The sequence below is a fragment of the Ursus americanus genome, chromosome 21, assembly GCF_024610735.1.
Source record: "Ursus americanus isolate L20-20 chromosome 21, mUrsAme1.1.p, whole genome shotgun sequence".
Classification (NCBI taxonomy): Eukaryota; Metazoa; Chordata; class Mammalia; order Carnivora; family Ursidae; genus Ursus; species Ursus americanus.
In genome coordinates this window covers 55,174,715-55,198,449 of record NC_142147.1, presented here as the reverse complement: position 1 = coordinate 55,198,449, position 23,735 = coordinate 55,174,715, and the positions used below count along the sequence as shown (strand labels likewise).

The following is a 23,735-nucleotide window of genomic DNA, read 5'->3' as shown; positions in this document are numbered from 1 at the left end:
GCGCGCCGCGGGGGCTCGTCCAGAGCGCGCCACCAGGCCCGGCAGTCCCGGCGCCCTCCCAGCCAGGGCGGGGATTTGGCCGCGGGCGGGGAGAGGTCCCGGAGGTGACTCCAGGGAAGCCCCGCCCCTTCTTCCTGCCCAGTCCCCAAACTGCGGGGGCAGGAACGGAGGACACCGGTGAAAGTGCACGCCCCGCAGGCCGGCGTGGGTGTAAGTGATCTTAACCCTGCCCCAGCCCAAGAAAGCCGCGGGGCCGCGGGCGGGAGGGCCCTGGGCGGTGGCTGCGGGGGCGGACGGCCAGGCCGCGCGCAGCGTCTCCGGGCCTTATAAGGGCTTCAAGTCATCCCAGCCATCTGGAATGTGGCGGGGACCGGGGAGGGGGGGGCGCGGGGGCGGTGCTGGGACCTCCGCCCTGCGCCGGCCTCCGGGAGGGCCCGCCCCACTCGTGGGTTTCGGGGGGAGGAGGGTCCACCCAGGAAGAGAGGCCTGAAGCCTGAATTTCGGGGTCCTTCAAAATGTGAGTTCTGCGTCCCTGGAGCAGGGGCTGGGAGCCTCGACCCCAAGAGGGTCTCTGAGAGACGAGTGGCTGGGAAACCGGACTCCTGGGTTTGCCTAGCGGAACCCCCTCCACCCCCTGGAAGCCGGAAACTGAGGTGTTAGTAGCCACACCTCCCACCGCCCCTCGGAAGGCAGGTCTTTGGGCGAGGGCTGGGCCTCCCGGGCCACTTGGGAGGTGCTCCGCGGGACTCGGCCGCCTCCTGCTCCCCCCACACGCCCTTCGAAAACCCGTTAGGAGGAAGTCAGGACCGGTCTACACTCTGGAGTTCTAGAAAGCGGGTACTGCCGGGACCCAAGCAGGGAAGGAGGAAGAGTGCGAGCCACCAACTCCAGAAGTGCCGTAAGGACGGAGGTGGGTAGCTCAGGACCACACGGAGGGGAGGGGTCCATCCCCTTCCGCCCGGCTTCCAGCCGCCGCCTGAGGTCAGAACTCAGGAATGCACCGCCGAAGACGGTCGGAGAGAGAGGAAACACCCCTTCGGCTTCTCCGCGCAGCTTCAGGACTCCCCCGGCCACGCCCATCCCCTCTCGCCACCTCCACGCCAAACACCACACCCCATCACTCAGACTGAGAATCGCGTCTCTAAACCCCAGCCTCCACTCTCAGTAACCCAAGGACGCTGGCCTCAGCCTTGGCTTCTCTCGGCCCAGAACACCAGCTTCCCAGTCCTCGCTTTTTGGCCTTTGGGGACCAAAATTCGAATTCTGTCCCCAGAATGGAGGGGTGGGGAGCGGGGAAGGCCACTCTCCTTACCAAACCCAAACTCCCAACTCCAAGCTCCTCCCCTCCTGAAGACCTCCTTGTAGTAGATATCAGCACCCTTCAACCAGGGCACATAGGGGTCCCCATCCCTCTCAGACCCAGGAGCCCGGGCCCCCAGCCCCCTCCTCCCTCAGACCCAGGAGCCCAGGTTCCCCGCCCCTCCTCCCTCAGACCCAGGAGCCCAGGCCCCCAGACCCTCCTCCCTCAGACCCAGGGGTCACCCCCGTGCCCCTCCTCCCTCAGACCCAGAAGTCACCCCCGTGCCCCTCCTCTTTTAAATGGATGACCTGTATGAGTGCAGGTCTCGAGCCCTGTCCTCTCCAGAACCCAAGTCCTGATCCATGCCCCAGTCTTTCTAGAGACTCAGACATTCGGGACCCCAGCCCCTTCCTCCCTGTGCACCCAGGAATCCCGACCGCAGCTTCCGCGCCGGGGGGTCCCCGCAGCCTCACCTCTCCCGCAGTGGCGGCTGCTGCTGAGCAGAGGCGGCAGCTGCAGACTGTAAGGGTTTGCTTACTGGGTGGGGTTGGCCGGCTGGGGCGGGGGCGGGGCCGGGGGCGGGGTCGGGGACCCGGCGGGAGCGCGGGTTTCTGGCTGAGAAAGGGACTCCCCGGGCCGGGGTATCCCAGCCGCACCCCCTAGGCGGGGCCAAGAGACCACGCCCCTCCCCGGGGAAAATGGACCTAGACTCCCCGGCCAGGCCAGTGGTGGGGGTGGAGGGCTGAGGTCACTGTTGCCGTGGTGACAAAACAGGAAGACACAACAGCTGGCGGTGTGGGGGCTCCTGGGGGCTGCCCCCCCGACTGGGCCCTAGCGCAGTCTCCAGGCGAGGCCCGGGAAGGCCGTTGCCATGGCAACCCGTCTGTTTAGCGTCTGTTTAGGACGGAGCCCCCAGCCGGGGTCCCTACCCCAGTCTCACCTCACTCAATTCTCTCTCTCCCTTCCGGCCCCCTCCCCTCCCCGCCTGCTCCAGCCCCGCTCTTCCAGAACGGATGAAATCTTGACCATCTGGGTGGCGGCGGGTTCGGACACCAGGCCTCTCAGTATAATGGGATCTGTGGGCTCGGGTCTCTGTCTCCTGGGTCTTCGAAAGGGGAAATAGTTGAGGCTGCCGATCCCTAGGCTTTAAGGGGTTTCTGGGCTGAGGTCCCCGACTCCTGGGTCCCCAAATCCTCATTTATACTGGGACTCCCGGTGTTATGGATTGGTGGGCGGGACTCCTGGGTCCCAGATGTCACAGTCGATGCGGGCGGGGGAGGGGCTGTTGATAGCAAAACGCCTGGATCTAGGGCGGTGGGAGTCGGAGGCATGGACTCCCAGGTTCCAAATGACGCCTAGGCTGGGGGCCCAGATTCTTGGCGCAAAAAGCAATCAAAGCTCAGACTCCTGGGTTTTCATCTGCTCAGATGTGGTTGCAAGCCGAGACTCCTAGGTCTGGAACGGAGAGATATTTTTGGCCTGCATTCCTGGCTCCCGGATAGAGGGAAGGGCTCAGGAGCTCCATGAGGACCGGGCTGGGGGACAGGGGACGTCAGATTCCTGGTTTCTGCAAAAAGGGAGGGGCCCGAAGAGCTGGTCTGCCCGAGGCCCAGAACAGGGAGGGGCTGCGGGGTCCTTTCTTAGGGCAGCTCTGGGGCCCCGAAACCGAGTGACGGAATCAAGAAGCAAGGGGAAGGTCGGGATGCCTGCCCGGGGTAGGGGCGGGGACCGGGACGCCTGGGTCCCTCCCTGCTGGCCCTGCTCACTCACCGCGCTCTGCAGTCGTCCCTGGCGCGGCCTTGCTCGCGGCTGCCTCTGGGCGGGGCCTGGTGGCGGCTGCGGACGCTCCACAACACGGAGCTAACGGGGCGCTCGTGCCGCTGGGTGCCTTCCAGGATGACTAAGGAGGCTTTGAGACCCGGCCCTAGGGTGGGAGCCGCGCGAGCCGCGGCGAGGTAGGGTGGTCGGAAGAGGTCGGGGAGCCTGTCTAGCAGGCTGCGTGCCCTACGGAGGTGGGAGGGGCTGGGGGCCTAGGAGCGGTGAGCGCGGCAGTATGGGGGGGGGGGGGGTGGGATGGGGGGAGGGATGAGCGTGCCTGCCCACTTTTGTGCCCCCGCAAAGGGGATAGGCACAGACCCTTTCTGTCATTCTGTGCTCTGCGTAGGGCAGGGGTCTCCATGAGCCGGGCATCCGGCCCTGCTGAAGGAGTCAGGACATGGTGCAAGCTGGAGGTTCTCCAGTGTGGTCCCCAGGTTCCACTCACACACCTCCTTGGCCCCCAGGGCAGAGGCATCTCTCTCTCGCTTTCTGCCCCAATCAGGCACCCTCTTAGCCTGACCCCATAGTGGCACTCCTGAGATACCCCAAAGAGTCCAGGGGTGGCCTCCACTCACACAATTTACTATGTTGTGCTCTCTGGTGGAAGTGTTTTCCTTTAGGCATGAAAACCCCCAAACAGCAGAGTTCAGGGTAACAGGAAGAGGAAGCAAACATTGAAAGAATGAGTCACCGGGTGCGGTGTTGGCAAGTGATACCTTAGGGTTCCTGGGTGTGTGTAATCTGGCACGGTGCATGTGCCCCTGGTTCAGGGAGTCTGCCCACCCTGTAGGACAGCACCCGACACCCAGGATGTTGTCTCCAACTTGACACTGTCATCTCAAATCTCAAACAGGCTATACTTTTGTTTTATGAAGCTTGCTGCTTTGGGGTGATGGGGTACATGGGCCTGCCCCCCGACTTCCTAATAAATGGAATTCCTTGATCAGAAGCAATATTGTGTGGGTCAACATGACAGTGAATAGGGCCATTCAGCGGGTACACAGATGCTGCTGTTGGCGGGAGTGGGTAAGGCAAGGAAAGCAAATAACAACCCAGATTTAATTATTCCAGGGAGGAAAAAGTCATTGCTCAATTCATGATGGAGGGAGCCCAACATAATTCTCAGGTGGCCAGGTATTTGGCTGGTCTCCCTAGGAACCCTACCATGCCGGGGGCTCAGCACTGCTCAAGAAAGCACTTTACTTAGTATTACTGATTTCTTACAAAGGATACAACTCCAGAATAGCCAAACGGAAGAGACACATAGGGCAAATATGGAAGGAGAATTGCCGAGCTTCCGTGTGGAAATGCCACCTCCCAGCACCCTGATGCATTTACCAACCTGGAAGGTGTCTGAGCCCTGTTGTTTAGGAATTTTATGGAAGTTCCGTTACATGGGATGGTTGATTAAATCATTGGCTATCCAGTCAAGCTCAGTCTCCTCCAGGGAGGAGGAAAATTCCAACCTTCCAATTGCAGGATTGGTTGCTCTGGCAGTCAGCCCCCATCCTGAGCCACTTAGGGGCTCACCAAGACTCGGCTCATTAGCATCAACTCAGGTACGGCTGAAAGGGGCTTATATTGAATAAAAGATGCTCCTCTCAGCCCTACTACTCAGGCATTACAAGGGTTTTAGGGAGCTCTGTTATATCGATATCGTACGGATCTTTCCATACTTACTCCACGTCCGTCTGGAACTTGCATTCATTCATCCACAAATATTTACGAGTGCCTCCTATGTGAGCACAAAAAAGGAACACCTCCTGCCGTGGAGATTTTATCTCATTGGTTAGCGGCAAAGGTTCGAGATGTGGTAACTTCATCCGGATGGGATATTCTCACTGTCCTCAGACCCCCTGACTCAGTAACTTCCTTGAGGCGACAGACTCCCTGTTTTTTTTTTTTTTTTAAAGATTTTATTTATTTATTCGACAGAGAGAGAGACAGCCAGCGAGAGAGGGAACACAAGCAGGGGGAGCGGGAGAGGAAGAAGCAGGCTCATAGCGGAAGAGCCTGACGTGGGGCTCGATCCCAGAACTCCGGGATCATGCCCTGAGCCAAAGGCAGACGCTTAACCGCTGTGCCACCCAGGCGCCCCAGACTCCCTGGTTTGTATGGTGTTTATCTCCCACGCGCTGGCATGTGTGTGTCGGTGTATCTATGTGCTCCGTCCTGCTTCTCAGGTCTTACCAGCATTATGTCATATATGAGGTCCAAGTATCTTAAAGAACAGTCAGAGAATTAGTGTAGCCCCAGGCGAAGGTGTGATGGTCTTGTGACTCAGCGGTGTTAGTTTCCTAGGGCTGCGGTAACGATCCTCATGGTCCTAGTGACTCAGAACACAGACGTGTATTCTCTCGAAGTCCTGGAGGCCAGAAGTCTGAAATCGAGTTATCAGCAGGGCCTCACTTGCTCTGAAGGCTCTAAGGGCTCTGTGCTTCTTCCAGCTTCTTGTAACTGTGAGCTCCTTGTCCTACGGCCTCAGCACTCCAGGGTCTACCCCCTGTTGTTATGCACCTTCTCTTCTCTTGGGTCTGTCTCAGACATTCCAACCCCATCTTATTAGGATATTAGGACATTGACCATTGGATTTAGGGCCCGCCTGGATAACCCAGGATGACCTCCTCTCTACAAGACCCCTACGTTCATCATGTCAGCACAGACTCTTCTCCCAAGTAAGGCAGCATTTGTAAGTTCTAGAGATTTGGGTGTGGGCATATCTCCGGGACTACTATTTAGCCATGACAGCATCCCTAATAAAGCAAACTGCACCTAGTTCCTCTGTCTGTTGTGATGGAGATAAATGGATTGGCCGTCCCAGATGCCAAGGGCTGCGTTGATTTCATCCAGCAGGGAGGTTGCAGCAGGAATACTAGCTGCAATTGAAGTCACCTGCTGGTGTCCCGTATGTCCGGCAGTGAACCTCGCGGATGTGCGGAAGGACGAGGAGCTTTCGGGTCCTGTGTGTCCAGGTCTCAGTGTTCCCCACGAAGGCTGGGTTTCTTGAGCTGATGGAAACCCACGACTCTAGCACCATACAGGAGGGAAACTCCTAGATCCTGGCTCTCCCAGTCACTACCACCCTGCTCCAGCTCCTTGCTCAAGTCCTCAGAAACCCTTGCTTTATGTCCTTTGGACGGGTTCCACAATCAGCAAGTCCAATTTCTCTATCAAAGCAGCTTCTTCTTCTTCTTTTTTTTTTTAACGTAGGCTCTATGCCCAATGTGGTTCTTGAACTCACAACCTTGAGATCGAGAGTCACATGAGGCAGTCAGGCACCCCAAAGCAACTTCTTTAAGTCTTCTTCTCTTGCCTTTAATGAAACAAATACACCCCTGGGGCTCCTGGGTGGTCAGTCTGTTAAGCATCTGCCTTCGGCTCAGGTCATGATCTCTAAAGAGCTTCCCAACTGATGTGCCATGAGCAGGTCACAGGTGGGCTGGGGGACATTGATTTCCTCGGCCCTCAGAGTGGGCTGGTTGCCTCTGTCTGTGGCCGGCTTATCTGTTTACCTCAGTAAGCTGTAAAAACATCATCGTGTTTCTATCTGCCCCATGATGGGAAGGCATTTGGGAGGCACTTAGAGGAGATGTGGCCTTGATGGTGCTGTCCCCTCCAACCATCTGCTCGGTTTTCCACACCCCCCTGACCTCAACCACTCCTTCTTCCACTTGCTTTCTCAGCAGCCCCCACCATGACCTTTTCTTAACTTGCTAGGAACCCTCATCCACCCACCCTCTCTTTCCTTTGGGTATGATTCCAGGGTCCATCATTTCCATAATACTCTTGCCATGGTAGGCATCTAATACTCCTTTGCTGTTCAGTCTTTGTTTTGTTGGTTTATTTATTTATTTATTTTAGAGAGGTGGGGAGGGGCAGACGGAGAGGGAGAGAGAATCTCAAGCAGACTCCCCACTGAGTTCAGAGCCCCACACCAGGCTTGATCCCACAACCCTGAGACCATGACCTGAGCTGGATGCTTAACGGACTGAGCCACCCAGGTGCCCCTGCCCTTCTGGCTTTGCAAGGCCCCAGTCTTGGAGAAGAAATAGCCCATCGATCAGATTTTGTTTTGTTTTTCCGAGCTTGTCCCTAAGCAATTGAGCGTTACTGAAGAAAGTCACCTTACAGGGAGGGCAGAATGGTTCCACCGTGACTACGTGATGGCGGAACTCCACGGGCTTTCAACATTGCCCACAGTCCCACTGCTATCACCTGGTCAACTCATTCTCGTTTCCATGGTGACAAGTGCACTATTTTTATCCTCTTCAATCTCCCACACACTTTCTGCCTCCAGTCCCCCACCCCCACTCTCCGCCTATGACCTGCCTCCATTATTTGAGAGATGATAGAAAACCGGCTGGGAAGTCCCTCAATCTCCTAAAACCATAGACCTGATTCTATTTCCAGGACTGCCTTCCTCTAACAAGTACACAGTTGTTCTTTTTACCTCATGCCAATCCTTCTTAGCTCTGTGGTTTCTAAACACATCCTTCTCATACTCTTGCGATTGCTATGAACTGTTCTTCCTCTTTTTGGATAGTCAGTATCTCCCACTCAAAGAATCTTTCACTGACTTTTCAAGAAATGACAGTTCTTAATTGTGGTAAAAAGACACATAACATAAAATTCACCTTTTAGACCATCTTTAAGCGCACAGTTCAATGGCACTGGGTATAGCCACGCTGTGACCGTGTGACGACACAGGAATAGATGGTGGTCTACAAGCCAAGGAGAGGAACCTCAGAAAAAAACAACCCTGACGACACATTGATCCGGGGTTTCTAACTTGCACAACTGCAAGAAAATAAATTTCTGTTTATTTCTGTAAATTCTGTAAATTTCTGTGTCACGCAGTCCGTGGTGCTTTCTTATGGAACCCCCTAGCAAACGAATACAGTTTCCTACCACTTTGAACAATTTTGTTTGTTTGTTTTTCAGTTTTTACCTTTCTGATCTCTCAAGTAACTCATGCTGTTGGTATCTCCTTCCAGCCTGAAACACTGTCCTCTAGGATTACGTGGCACACCATTCTCCTGGTTTTCCTTTTGCTTCTTTGGGCTCCTTTTCTGACTCCTTTGCAAGTTCATGCTCCTTTGAAAACTGGAGTTCCTCAAAACTCTTCCGGAGCCCCTGCTCTTCTCATGACCCACTCTTGCTAGGCGTTCACGTGACTTTGGGTGGCACCATTGGGTAAACAACCCACGTACTAGTGAAGATGCTAGTTCTGCAAAGGCAAAATATCAGTGGCTGAAACCAGGGCTGACCAATAAAAATGATAACATGAGCCATGTGTGCAATTGTAAATTTTCTAGTAGCCACATTAAAATGAAGTAGAAGGGAAGGGTTAATTTTACCAACAGATTTTATTTAATCCGATACATCAAAAATTTCAGTGTATGACACTAGCCACATTTCCAATGTTCAATGGCCCCCTGTGGCCAATGGCTGCCATATCAGACAATGCAGCCCTAGGCAAGACAATGACACATTCCTCTCTTGTAGCAGTCCAAGAGTTAGCAACCCAAGTTTGATATGATACCTCCACCGTCTCAAGGAACCATTCTCCTTTGTTACTCTGTCATCTCAACAAGGGCTTCGGTCTGGGATCCAGATCATACCACTCTGTTGGCATTGCCTCCAGCAGGAAGAGGGGAAGGGGGAGAGGTTGGCATCCTTCTCTCTTTTCGAGGGTGTAATCCTGAAATTGCACACATCCCATTGTCCAGAACTTAGCTGCATGACCACGCAGAGCTGTAAGGGAGACTGGGGGATCTCGTCTTCAGCTGCAGACACGTATGTCCAGATAAACCTTCTAGTACAGAGGAAAGCAACTGGGGGAAACTACTGGATAGGAACAGACTACAGCTCCCAGGAGTAGACCGCAACCCAGATCTCTCCGCTGCGCTCCAGAGATGTGTCTCCAGGGGCCCGCTGTGCCTCCACTCGGATGACACAAAAGTCCAAACTCTACACATCTACAATGAACAGAAGACCTTTCCTTCAAAACCTTGTCGCTCCCAGTGCAGCACATACCACCCGTGAGCATCGTCAGCCCTCATGCAGTTGCAAAAGCCAGAATCCTGAGTCATCGCCGAGCATCTCCTCTCCTACATCCAGGGCACCCCCAAGTCCTGTTGTGTTTGCTTCCTGTATCTCCCCTCAGATTCATCGAGTTCTGTACATGTCTGTACTTGTTACGTATTGCTGGATAATGCATTTCCCCAGAACCCAGTGTTTTGTTTTAGTCTTTTTTTTTTTTTTTTTTTTTTTCTGGAGAGAGAAAGCAGGGGAGGGGCAGAGGGAGAGGAGAGAGAGAATCTTAAACAGATTCCAAGCCCAGCGTGGAGCCCGACTTGGGGCTCCATCCCAGGACCCTGAGATCATGACCTGAGCCAAAGTCAAGAGTTAGATCTTCACCGACTGAGCCACCCAGGCGCCCCAAAACTCAGTGTTTTAAAGGAAGGAAATTCAGATGCCTGCTATAGCACACATGAGCCTGGAGGCCCTTATGCTTCTTGAACTAAGCCAGACACAAAAGCACAGATACTGTGTGATTCCACTTACATATGAGAGGCCTCCGGTAGTCAAACGCATGGGTACAGAAAGCAGAGTGGTAATTACCACGGGCTAGAGGCGGGGAGGCATGGGAATTAGTGTTTAAGGATCCAGAGTTTTAGTCTGGGATGTTGAAAAGTTCTGGAAATGTGTAGTGGTGAAGGTTGCATTGTACAACCGTGAGAATTCAGGGCGCCGGGCGGGCTCAGCTGGAAGAGCATTTGACTCTTGATCTCAGGGTTGTGAGTTTGAGCCCCGTGCTGGGTGTAGAAATTACTTAAATTAACTTAAAAAAAAAAAGACTTACTTATGAAGCCAAATACTTGAGTGAGTGTGGTGTTGGCACAAAGCTAGATGAATAAGACAATGGAACAGACTGGAACGTCCAGAATAGAACAGAAGAAAATGGAAAAAAAGGAAGCACTCTGAACCTCCTTTTTTTTTTTTAAAAGGAATGCTTGAGTATTGCAGATTTGTAAGAAATCTATATTTAGTCTCTCCGATGACCAAATATATATTTCTCCTATCATCCACAGTTCCTGATCACCGCTCCTGAAGCCCTTGGGATTCCCTGTGATAAGGATGATAAATGTATCTTTTGTGGTGTTAAGGTGATTTTTGGACTCTACCCAAGGGCGGGGGCTGGTGGCGGGGAGGACCAGCCACGTGGTTAGAGGGTTGGAACTTTCACTCCCCCTGACCTCTGGGTGGGGAGAGGCTGCAGGTGGAATCAGCCAGGGGCCAATGAGTCAGTCCATCGTGCCTATGTAACGAAGCCTCCGTGAGCCCCGAGAGGACTGGCTGGATTCAGAGAGCTTCTGGCTTGGTGAAGGTGGGGCGGGGCCTGGGAGAGTGGCCATCCGGACAGTGGCACAGAAGCCCCACGCCCTTTCCCCACACCTCACCCTATGCATTTCTTCCATCTAGCTATTGAGAAATATCCTTTTTCATACCCTTTAAACCTAAGTGTTCCCCTGAGTGCTGTGAGCTGCTCTAGCAATTTAAAAGAACCTAAGGGGGGCACCTGGGTGGCTCAGTCCTTAAGCGTCTGCTTTCGGCTCTGGTCATGATCCCAGGGTCCTGGGATCAAGTGCCGCACGGGGCTCCCCGCTCAGTGGGGAGCCTGCTTCTCCCTCTGCCTGCCGCTCTGCCCACTTGTGCTGTCTGTCAAATAAATAAATAAATAAATAAAATCTATAAAAAATAAATAAATGAACCTGAAGAGAAGGTTGTTAGACCCTCCAATCCATAGCCATTGGCCAGAAGCACAGACCACAGGTTGGCCGGTTGCGGCTGGCATCCGATGTGGGGGTGGGGCAGTCTTGGTAGAACTGAGCCTTTAATCTGGGGGGTTTGGTGCTATCTCTGGGTACATAATGTAGAATTGATTTGAATTCTTGGACACTAGCTGGTGTCCAGGAAATACTTGTTGTGGGGTAGGGGGAACCCCTCCCATGTTGGAATGGGTCTCCAGGAACCCTAAAAGGGTTGGTGTCAGTGGAAGGATGGTAAATAGGATTACCCAAATATCAGTAGAATGGATTTTTGCAAGGTCCCCACTTGCTGGACTGGACTGGCCTGCAGCAATCCTCAAGAGTGACTCAGTCCCTAATGTTCTCCAGGCCTCACGATGACCAGGAAAACCACCCTCAGAAGTACCTCTCCAGAGATCTCAGTATCTCTAGTCCTTAGACCATCTAGCACCAAAGCCTACAAAGGAATTTCTGCTTTCCTCAAGAACAGCACCGTCCAATAGAAATATAACGTGAACCACGAACGTAATCTTTACTCTTACATCTTAAAAAATAAAAAGAGACAGGCAAGTTAACTTTAATAACATATTATATATAACCCAAATTATTGGTGAGATGTTTCATATCTTTCTTTTTTTCTTAAGTAATCTCTATACCCAATATGGGGCTCGAACTCACAACCCCGAGATAAGAGTCTCACACTTCACCGACTGAGCCAGCCAGGCGCTCCTACATCACTTTTTTGAAAAGATTTCTCAATAAGACCTAGCTGTTGGCCATGGTAAGGAAGCTGGCCTGTACTCCCTTCAAAATTCAGAGCCTAATTTGCATTTTTTAAAAAGATTATTTATTTATTTGAGAGAGAGCATGAACAGTGGGGAGGAGGGAGAAGCAAACTTCTCGCCGAGCAGGGAGCCTGACGTGGGGCTCGATCCCAGGACCCTGGGATCATGACTGAGCAGAACCCCCCAGGTGCCCCGCTATTTTGCATTTAGAGTGCATCTCAATCTGGACGCTAAATTTTCAAGGGAAAATGCTTCATCTGTAGGTAGAATTCATATAATAGCTGAAAAAGTAAATCCCTACGCCCCAGTTGCCCAAACACACTTACAAGTTATCTAACTGAATCAAGTATCAGCTTTTAGATTAAATTAAACATCAGTAAAATGCTCAATCTTGTCCTTTAGCCCCACCGGCCGCAGGTCCAGACGCTCGGCGTGGCTACCATATTGGATAGCTCGTCCTTAAAGTGTTACTTCCTTACGCTCAGAGGGGAACTCTCCGTGATTTCGCAGTGTGCCAGCCTAAACCAGCAAACGGATCGCGGCAGTATTTTTAAAAAATAATATTTTGTGACCCAGCTGAGTTTACTCTCAAAATGCAATAGATAATGGCTACGTATGGAAATGGCTCATGTTCAGAAACCGTTGATGAGATCGCAGAGCCAGGTAGGAAGAAAGTCATGTGACGATCCCATATATGCGAAAAGAGCATTTGGCAAAATGGAATATCCGTTAGTGCTTAAAACAACAACAACACTGAATAAATAGGACATTATTGTTGCCAGAGCTGCTGGACTCCAGTGGCCCTCCAAGGCTGCCGCTCTGTGAAGTGGTTTCCAGGGTCCCTGGTGTCAGGGAGGGTGTCTACGGCCCCTACTTCTCACAGTGCTCTTTGCAGGACGTCAGCATGTATAAATGCTGTAGACAGCGCCAGCTATTTTGGGGGCTTCCCGGTATCTAGACTCCCTTCTTCTTATTTTGGAGGTAGTTCCTCACTGTGGGTACTGTGGTGGGGGCTGGAGCCAGACCTGCCTTCCTCCTATCCCTGGGAAGTAGGGGTAATGGAATGCTTCCTCCTGGGACTCTGATTAGGCAGGAAGGAGGCTAGGACGTGGGGAAATTCAGAGTGCAGGGGGAAGGGCGAAGGCTTCGTTCATTGGTCAAGCGTGGACAGGAGGGAGTGTCCCGTGGAACCAGTTGTGGCCGTGGCAGCTTCCCAGCTGGCTGTGGCTTCACATGACTTTAGGGACACTCTGCTGGTCTGTTCTTGGCTTGCCACCAAATTCCCAAGCTGGGTTGTCTAGCCTTCCCATGCATAATGTGAATTACTCGGGGTCCCTCCCATATATGCCTCCTCTGCTTCTCAGGTCCAGGAGAAATGTCATTTGCAAACCAGGACCTCAGTAGGTAGGAGCTCTCGATGCCACTGCTACCCTGGAGGAGACCCCCAGGAATTCCCCTTTGTGGGATCTGAAAGGAGATTTCATGGCCATGAGACGATTTTCCTTTTCCTCCATAATGCAGATTGGATTAACAGATGGTGACTTTCATCCTCCTTAAGTAAAACAGACTGGAGTCTTCTGTTTTGAAGACGTAGGCTGCATTTGGGGCGGGGTGGGGGGAGGTGAGGAAGGAAATCTAGTTGATTTGTAAAACTCCCCTGCTAAATGTTCTTATCGGATGGGAAACAAATCAAGTCCCCAGCTCTAGGGGACTGGATAAGCAAACCGTGGTACCTCCAGGTAATGCAACAACGTGCATATCTTTAGAAAAATAAATCAATCAAGGAATTAGAAGAGCTCTGTTTACCTAAATGGAAAATTTTCCGCGGTATGGACTTAATGAAGAAGGCAAGATGCAGAATGATATAACATGATTTAACCTTTTGTGTGAGAATATTTAAAATTAGACTAGGTCTATTTGCTGATTTTTTTTAAAGATTTTATTTATTTATTTGACAGAGAGAGAGTGAGCACGCACAAGTAGGAGGAGTGGCAGAGGGAGAAGCAGGCTTCCTGCTGAGCAGGGAACCGGATGCGGGGCTTGATCCCAGGACCCTGGGATCATGACCTGAGCTGAAGGCAGATGCTTAACCAACTGAGCCACCCAGGCACCCCTATTTGCTGATGTTTGTTTAAACACTGCGAGGATACACAAGAGACCCCTAAAAGTGGTGGCCTGCAAGGGCGGGCAGAAAGTGAGTTGTGGGGTACGGAGTTGGAAATGGAACTTCCTTGTGTGTATGGATACATTTTAAATTTTAAACATATTAACCGATTATTTCCGGTTATATCGAAGCGTAGATTATATGACTCAATGCACATGAAATGCTTAGAAGGATGGCTCCCATTGGTAGACGCTAATTATGGTGCAATACAGAACATATCCTAATATTGTATAAAATACGCTGTGGAAAGTTCTGGAAAGATACAAAAGAAATCAGGTCGGACCAGAGGGACAGGAGAACAGGGCAACCGGCAGGCGGGCACGGGTGAGAGACTTGTTTTTCACTCTCCACCCCTTTTCTGTATTATCTGAATTCCCTGCCGGGGTAAATACATTACCAAGTCAAAAACGTGTAAGTACGCATGCATGCATTTTAACGGGCTATTTTCAATCTGCCAGGCAAGGCGCCTTATGATGATAAATGAATACAGATGCCTTTTCCTTATTGAGCTCCCTTTCTCCGATTAAAATAGTGGGGATCAAACCGCAGTTGGAAGGCTTGGAGGCCAAGGCGGATTTATCCCAGTGTCTGTGATCTGCAGGCATGAGACACACCCCACACCTGCTGTGGGGTCCCAGGGCTCTGTGAGTCAAGCTGTGGCCGAGAGGCTGGGGTCACCCCCACCAAGACGGCCACCTGGCCCCATTAAGCTCTGCATGCCCTCGGGGGAGGGGAGCATGGGGCCCGGAGTCAGTAAAAATTACTCATCTTGGTCACCTAGGGCTGAACCTTGGCTTCCCCCCTTAGTGGTCTCTCTTTCTAATTCTGTAGTTAAAAGGCACAGTTCAGTGAAAACTCACAAAAACAACTCCAGATGGCCTGCAGGGCCGGGTGCTGCGGGCGCGTTGTGGCTGGCCGCCCTCTAGGGGACTGTGAGGGTGGAATGCGTTCATCCTGGGTTTGGAAGAGTCACCTTTTCCTTCTTGCTCCTTCCAAATGAAGGCACCGCCCTGTGGAGCACAAGGCCCAGGGTAAGTGAACAAGACACGAGCTCCGCACTGCTCTGTGCACAGTTGAGGGAGAGACCGTGCATATGAAACACAGACGCAGGTCGCTTCTGCGAATCAACGACATAAAGTATGTGGAGGATATCGGGCTCCGTTTTAGACAGAGTGGTCAGAGAAGGGCCTCGTGAGGGGGTGACACGGGAGCTCAGGGCTGCAGGACCGGGAGAAGCTGCCTCCCAAGGAGTCGGAGGAAGGAGGCACATTCCAGAGCAGGTGCAGATGCCCTGAGGGGGAGGGAAGAGCGGGAAGGTGTGGTGGCTGAGTCCAGAGCCGGGAGGGGCGGGTGGGAGGCAGGCCGCTAATGTGGTATTCTCACAAAGACAGACGCACGCATGGATGAAACAGAGACACACATGGAAAGTCACTTGGGGCACCTGGGCAGCTCAGTCGTTGAAGCATGAGCCTTCAGCTCAGGTCATGATCCTGGGGTCCTGGGATCGAGCCCCGCGTGGGGCTCCCTGCTCGGCGGGGAGCCTGCTTCTCCCTCTGCCTGCCACTCCCCCTGCTTGTGCTCTTTCTTGTACAAATGAATAAATAAAATCTTAGGGAAAAAAAAGAAAGCCACTTGACTTACGAACAAACATACATGTGCGCTGCAAAAAGGAGGGGTTTTTTCTTTTCTTTCTTTTTTTTTTTTTTTTTTGAGTCTTGCTGAACCAATGCCCTTGAACAGGTTCAGACCAAGTCTCCCCAAAAATGTGCCACTTTGGCTTGTGGGTTATTCTGAGCTGACGGCAATCGAGAGACCCTGCAAGCTCAAGAGAAATTCTGCCTTTCCCTTCACTACCTAGAAGATTCTAAATTGGGGGTCTTTCCAGAATTAGAGCTATTCCCAGAGATAAGGTTTATCTGAGTGGCCATCTGTACGGCAGGGCAAACATCCACTCACCAAACCTGTGTTCTTACTGTCCTGCTCCCCTTTGGAGCCCCAGCCCCAGCCCACTCCTTAGCTCAGGACGCACGGATTCCTCATCCTGCCTCCCTGTCTTGGACCCTCTCGTGCATGCGGGGAGCCTGTATGTGCAAAATTAAATTCGATTTTACCCTTTGAATCTGTCTTGTGTCAGTTTAATTCTTAGACCAGCCAGAGAAACCTTCGAAGGGTAGAGGAGAATTTACCCTCCCAAACAACCCCCACCCACACCATACCCTCGAATAAATTTCCAGATGGTTCTGAGCTAACTGTGAACTATAAAATAGTAAGTATTCAAGAATAAGACATCAGAGGGGCTCCTGGCTGGCTCAGTCAGAGGAGCATGCAACTCCTGATCTCAGGGGTGTGAGTTCGAGCCCCTTCTTGGGTGTGGAGATAAATAAATAAACTTAAAAAAAAAAGATTAAGACATCAGACAGGATCTTTGGGATATTGGGATTGACAGAGATTTCTTTTTTTTTTTTTTTTAAGATTTTATTTTATTTATTCAACAGAGAGAGAGACAGCCAGCGAGAGAGGGAACACAAGCAGGGGGAGTGGGAGAGGAAGAAGCAGGCTCATAGCGGAAGAGCCTGATGTGGGGCTTGATCCCATAACGCCAGGATCACACCCTGAGCTGAAGGCAGACGCTTAACCGCTGTGCCACCCAGGCGCCCCTGACAGAGATTTCTTAATGGGATACAGGGCATTGTGTACACACAGGACGTTTGAACTATCGTAAAACAGAACTTTTGTTGCTGTAGACTGAACGTCTGGGCTCCCCACCCCCACCCCCATATACCAAAATCCCCCATGTGATGGTTTGGGGAAGTTTAGATCATGAGGTTGGAGCCCTCGAGAATGGGACTGATGCCCTTATAAGAGAAACCCCAGAGATCCCCTCGCCCCTTCCTCCGTGTGAGGACACAGGGAAAAGACAGACAGCCCTCTGCGAGCCAGGAAGCGAGCCTCGCCAGATGCAGAATCGGCCAGCACCTTGATCTCCGGCTTCTCACCCCCAAAAGTGTGACAAGTAAATGTAGGCTGTTCGTAAGCCACCTGGTCCATGGTATTTTGTTACAGGGGCCTGAATGGACTAAGACACCCACTCATCAAAAGCTACCTTTGACAGGCGCCTGGGTGGCTCAGTCGGTTAAGTGTCTTCAGCTCAGGTCATGACCCCAGGATCCCGGGATCGAGTCCACATCGGGCTCTCTGATCATCGGGGAGTAGCGGGGAGTCTGCTTCTCCCTCTACCCGGCTCCCTTGCTCAGGATCTCTCTCTCTCTCAAATAAATAAATAAAATCCTTAAAAAAGAGAAAGAAAAGCTCCCTTTGATTAGGGTCTGGCCCCCAGAGTGTCCCGCACCCCCACATCGCCCGTCCACACTTGAGCGGTTTTCAGATATGTCCCCGTACCGGGCACCTTTGGAGTCAGGAACCACAAAACTCTATCGCGTAACTGGAGGAGAATTTAACAACAGGCAAAGGTGTGGGGGTGTGGAAGTGGAGGCAGCAGGCCCCAAATGGAGTCACTCGTGCTAAAACCCCACATCAGCGAACCAAGACTTAACACCAAACCTAAATGCACTTCCAGCCCCTGAGAAGGTGACTGTTGATCAGTCAACTTGGAATTATCTGGTAGGCACCTGTGTAGACGGGATGGGTCCCTCAGTTTCCCTCAGGAGGGTGACCTTGCTTAAAACAATGCATTCTTTGCTAATAATTTACTTTTTTCTGCCTTTAAAAACCTATCCTTTTCTGGGGCACCTAGGTGGCTCAGCCCGTGAAGCATCTGCCTTCTCCTTGGGCCTGGGGTCCCGGGATGGAGCCTTGCATTGGGTTCCCCGCTCTGCGGGGAGCCTGCTTCTCCCTTTCCCTCTCCTGCTCCCCCTGCTCGTGCTCTCTCGCTCTGTCAAATAAATAAAGAAAATCTTTAAAAAATAGCAAATTTACTCAGTTGAACTTTTGTTTCTATTTCTTAAATTCTTTTTTAAGTAATCTCTACATCCACCATGGGGTTTGAACTCATGACCCTGAGATCAAGAGATATGTTCTACCAACTGCGCCAGCCAGCTGACCCTACTCAGTTGAGCGAATGTTATTTAACTGGATAGAGCATAGGAAAATCTCCAGGATCTATTTTCTAGTAAGATAAGCAAGGACAGACTAGGATTACGTCATCAGTTGTGTGAGGAAAGGTTTAAAAATGGGAATATATTTTCCTATCTTCCGAGTTTTGCATAAATACTGGAGGGTTGCATAAGAAACTCATCAACGTGCTGGCCTGTAAGGGAAGGACGCCTGACAAGTGTTTCGCTGTGACAGCACGGGTAAGACCTTTTGATGTGTACCTTTTGCATTATCGGGATTTCTTAAACCCATAAACGTGTTTCCCATTTCACACTTAAGTATTAATTATGAAGCTCAAATCAAGGAGAGCATTTAGAACGGTGCCTCCACATTGGGACATCTTGCTACTTGCTAAGCATTAAATACATTCTTGTATATGCAGTGAATTTCTGGAGAGGATAACGAAGTGGTAAGAGGGGAGGGGGATTGAGAAACTGGAAAATGGGGATAGGTGGGGAACTTATTTGACTTAAAAATTTATTTTTATTGAGATATAACTGACGTAGAACATTGTGTAAGTTTAAGGTGTGCACCCTGTTGATTTGATTGGTCAATTTTTGTTTTTGTTTTAAGTACAACATGAGCTTGAACTCATGATCCTGAGATCAAGACCTAAGCTGAGGTCAAGAGTCTGATGCTTAACCCACTGAGTCACCCAGGCGCCCCTGATACATTTATATATTGCAATATTATCACCTGACTCGATACATTTATATATTGCAATATTATCACCTGACTCGATACATTTATATATTGCAATATTATCACCTGACTCGATACATTTATATATTGCAATATTATCACCTGACTCGATACATTTATATATTGCAATATTATCACCTGATTTGATACGTTTATATATTGCAATATTATCACCTGACTCGATACGTTTATATATTGCAATATTATCACCTGACTCGATACATTTATATATTGCAATATTATCACCTGATTTGATACATTTATATATTGCAATATTATCACCTGACTCGATACATTTATATATTGCAATATTATCACCTGACTCGATACATTTATATATTGCAATATTATCACCTGATTTGATACATTTATATATTGCAATATTATCACCTGACTCGATACGTTTATATATTGCAATATTATCACCTGACTCGATACATTTATATATTGCAATATTATCACCTGATTTGATACATTTATATATTGCAATATTATCACCTGACTCGATACATTTATATATTGCAATATTATCACCTGACTCGATACATTTATATATTGCAATATTATCACCTGATTTGATACATTTATATATTGCGATATTGTCACTGTAGTATTAGCTAGCATCTCCATCATCTCATACACTTACTATTTCACTATAGTGAGAATAATTAAGATCTAGTCTCTTAGCAACTCTGAAGTTCATATGTGATCAGGAACTATAATCACAATGCTGTGGGTTATATCTCCAGGACTTATCTACTAGTTGCAAGTTTGTACCCTTTGGCCAACATCTCCCCACTTTTCCCACCCCTAGTAACCGCCATTCTACTCTGAGTTTCTAGGAGGACAGCTTTTTTAGATGCCACACGTAAGTGATATCATACGGTATTTGTCTTTTCTCTGGCTTATCTCACCTTGCGTAATGCCCTCCAGGTCCATGCATGTTGTTGCAATCTTCTGTTCTCACATGTTGACCATCTTGTCCTTTGTACAAAAGTACTTTGCAGTTTACCATGCAAAGGATTACTGAGTCAAAGCTGGGCACGGAATAGAATCTGGCCAACAGGGAGCCTTATGCTGGAGAAGGAGTGCTTCTGGAAGGAGGCTACAGTGGGCTTGCAGCTGGGGAGAAGACACCTGGCTCACGGCAAAGGCAAAGAGACTGAGAAATAGTAGCAGCTGATCTGTCTCCAGACAGGCGGCTGGAAGCAAGGCCAGATGTTGACCCCAAGGGTCCATGATCTCCAGCCTGGGGCTCCGCCCCGGGAATCTATTGCTGGTACCCTGTGTTCTGTGAGTCAGGCTGTGGCCGCCCCAGCAGACTGGGAGCTCTTCCAGGGCTGGCACGAGGGTCCAAGGAGGTTTCCAGAACCATGCCTCATTTCGCAGATAAACTTAGGCCTGGAGAGTGAGAGACCGGGCTGGCTCTGGGGCTCTCTCGCCTCCTGAGATCTCCCGCTCTATCCTTAGACAGGAGTCTGGGGTGGGGCGTTTCAGAAAAGCGACTGTGTGAATCTGGGTCCCGTGAGGGCTCCTGCTTGCTGAGATCTTGCTCTAGGAACCGTGATGCGGAAGTGCATTTATCTGAGATATTGACGAAGATGACAAAGGTTCTTTTATTCTTTCCTTCTGCAAGAATCGGTTGGCTGCGTAGGACGGGGCAGATGGCCGTGGATGAGACAGACGTGGCCCATCCAGGGCACACATACCGGGGAGAGAGGCAGACCATACAGACGGCAGAGACGTGGATCGGATCCTTTCAAACACAAAAGGTGCAGTGTGAGGGTGCACAGGAGTCCTGACCCAGTGTGAAAGGCCACTCAGAGCTGGCGACCTGTGAGCTGGAACTGAGGGATTAGGAGAAGCCAGCCAGGTAGGGAGGGGAAGAGAGGGAGCCTGGACATTTCGGGCACGGGGAGGCATCAGCTTCAAGACCCTGCATAAACGGGGTGTGATCGCCTTTAGGCTACTGCAGTGCGGGATGGAGATGGCCACCAGGAGGCAGGAAATGAAGCCACGGAGGTGAGCGGGAGCCGGTCGTGGAAGGTGTTTTAGGCCATGATAGGGACTCTGGCTTTTGTTCAAAGTGCAAAAGGAAGCAATTAGAGGCTTTTAAAGCTGCAAATGACATAATCTGATTTCTGTGCTTAAAACCATCTTGCTGGGTGAGAAAAGCCAGCAAAGCGGCTGCAGTAGAGACAAGAAGTGAAGTGAGGAGGCCAGAGCAGGCAGGCGCCCGGGGAAAGGTGCCAGCGTGGTCGCTGCGTGGCCGCAGGGGCCACGCCCCCCCCCGCCCCCACAGTATTAACAGAGAGCACTGTGCCCCATTGCAGGCCCTGCAGGTGAGGCTGTGAGGTCCTCACTGGTCGGACACTACGGAGAAGCAGACAACAGCACCTGATAGGAGGGAGCAGGTGCAGCTCGGCTCCCGGTTAGGTGATCAGGGAAGGCCTCTGTGCCTGGGGCCTGAATGCCTCGGAGCAGAGCATTCCTGGGAGTGGGAAGAGCACGCTCAAGTGTGGGGGGAGGGGTTTGCTTGTTCTAAAATGAGTCAAAACGGGGCGCCTGGCTGGCTCAGCAGGTGAAGCGTCTGCCTTCGGTTCAGGTCATGATCTCAGGGTCCTGGAATCAAGCCCCACCTTGGCTCCCTGCTCAGCAGGGGAGTCTGCTTCTCCCTCTCCCTCTGCTGCTCCCCCTGCTTGTGCTGTCTCTGTCTCTGTCTCAAATCAATAAATAAAATCTTTAAGAAAGTAAAATGAATGGTGTGGTCAGGGGAGAGTGGGGTCTGAGAATGAGCAGAGTTTGAGGGAGATACAGCTGAAAGACAGGTCCTCAGGGAGTTTTGGGGGGGCTGTCTGTGGGGAGAGACACACACACACACTCAAGGACAGATAGTCTTATCAGAGGGAGTATTAGGATTAAAGATTCACTCCATAAGGACACACCCACCCAGAGATTGTGGGGGAGATAATCAGGGGGACCCCCTAGCTGCAGGTAATGCTGACTCAGTGTTTTGATGACCGCGAGGCATCCATTCACGACAAGGTAGCCCAGTCATCCAGCCGGGCACACAGGGCCACGTCGCTGGGAGAGGCTGTGCACGCCAAAATGCATGGCCCTCCCCTGTTCATCGGCCATTTCTCAGGGGCTGAGTTTGCCACAAGCAGCCTTGGCAGGTGGGGGGCCGTCTCCTCAGGGGACAAAGAGCAGAGGACTGCTCTACGAGAGGCGGGCCCCCAAGCTAGCTTTCTGCAGCTTCGATGCATATCCCTGCAGGTGCAGAGCCCCTCTGCGGCCCAGACGGGATATGGGGGACCCGGAGAGCCGGCACAAATGTGGGGCTCCTACTGCCTGCTGTGTGGTGAGAAGAAACCGTGTATGAGTCAGGAGCACAAGTGTTCTGCCAGCATCCTTGAAACAGGGACAAGATAACGCATGAGTGTGGAAGGATTACAAAATCGCAGACCTTGACAAACACGTCCTTGAGGAACGAACTGCCAATCCCTCCAGTCTCCGAGGCTCCCCAGGGGGGAGGTGGGCTCAGATGGGGCTGTGGTCATGCTTCCCATTCAGAGTTAGGCGCTCAGTCTCTTAAAGGATTTGGAAGAATGCCTGGAACATAGTAAAAAGGTTAAGAGAAAGGAGCTATTCTTGGAATTATTAAACGGTTGTTATGAAGGCACTACAGACACACAGTTTAAGAGGAGGCAGGGCTCATCTGGGGATATTCTGGGAAGCAAATGAATCCATCCAGGGGATCTGGGCTACAGTTCTATGGGAAGCAGATGAATGCACATGGGAGTTGGCCTCCCTGGCTTGGAAGAGTTGCTCCTCCAGGAGTCATAGCTGATAGGATGATGACAAGCATGGTTATTTGTGCTTTTATATATATATTAAATTATGTATGCATTTACATATATATAACTTATATATAAAATTATGGAGGCTGGTAAGTCCCAATATCTACATCCAGCAAACTGGAGGCCCAGGAGAGCCGCTGAGGTGGTGCTGGTCTGAAGGTTGACAGGCTCGAGACCCAGAAAGAGCCAAAGGCAAGAAAGAAAAATGAATTTCCCAGTCCCAAAGCAGTCAGGCAGAAAGAATTTTTTTGTTCTAGTCAAGTCTTCGACTGATTAGAGGCGGCCCACCCACATTACAGAGGGCCATCTGCTTAACTCAGTGTACTGATTCCGAGGTTAATCTCCTCCAGGATCACCCTCGCAGACATGCCTGGAATCATGCTTGACCAAACACCTGGGAACCTCGTGGTCCAGTCAGGCTGACACATAAAGGTAACGTTAACCTACAAGACGTTATTGGGAACCTCAGAGGAGGTAGTTCTGCTTCTGAGGGGTCCGCGACACACGTCTTTGGAAGTGTGCAGGGAGAGGCTGAAGAGCATCATGTTTAGGAGCGAGGGCACTGGTGAGACCGCCAAGCTTCCAACCCTGGCTCCACCATTTAAAGGTGAAATGCCTGTTATATACCTTCTTACAAAGATGGTTGCAGACAATTCCTCCCAGATCTGTGGGAGCCTGTGGCTCGTCCATTGGGAGGCGGGATGTGGCCCGATGACTTGCCTGGGCCGACAGAACATGCTGGGAGTGGCAGTGGGTGCCTTCTCAGCCTAGACAGCACGAGACTTTGCAACTTCTGACTTCGGTGTGTTGGAAGCCAGTCACCAGGTAAGAAGCCCTGGGCTAGACTAGGATGAGCGTGCTGGAGAAGGACCCCGGTGCTCCCGTCGTTCCCACCAAGGCTCCAGGCATTCGAGTGACGCCATCTTGGGTTCTCCAGCTCAGCTTAGCCACCAACTGCACGCAGCTTCACAAGGGCCTCTAGTGGGCACCACACCGAGCCCAAGAACCAGGCAGCCGAGAGCCCAGCCCACCCCGGCAACCGTGGGAAGTAAGAAATCATTATTGTTTTAAGCTATTCCAATTTTGAGAAGTCTGTTGCACAGCAACAGATGACTAGCAGATTACTTCAGCTCTCTGTGATAACACATACCTCAGATTAAATTATTTAATGCGTGGAAAGGA

General features: G+C 51.1%; 2 long non-coding RNA genes across 4 annotated transcripts; both read left to right on the top strand.

The window, feature by feature from the left end:
• Positions 1-3: 3 nt before the first annotated feature.
• On the top strand, positions 4-21,764 carry LOC123786997 (uncharacterized). 3 transcript variants are annotated; one of them, XR_006778096.2, is made up of 5 exons: positions 6-910; positions 10,213-10,267; positions 18,096-18,191; positions 20,330-20,465; positions 21,027-21,764. It is a non-coding gene; the product is annotated as an uncharacterized LOC123786997 (long non-coding RNA). The 3 variants fall into 3 exon arrangements; XR_015728137.1 differs by having other exon boundaries at positions 13-210; positions 794-910; positions 20,330-21,764; XR_006778095.2 differs by having other exon boundaries at positions 4-910; positions 20,330-21,764.
• Positions 3,342-9,389, top strand: LOC148108330 (uncharacterized). Its single transcript, XR_015728138.1, has 2 exons — positions 3,342-5,226; positions 8,113-9,389. It is a non-coding gene; the product is annotated as an uncharacterized LOC148108330 (long non-coding RNA).
• Positions 21,765-23,735: the final 1,971 nt, after the last annotated feature.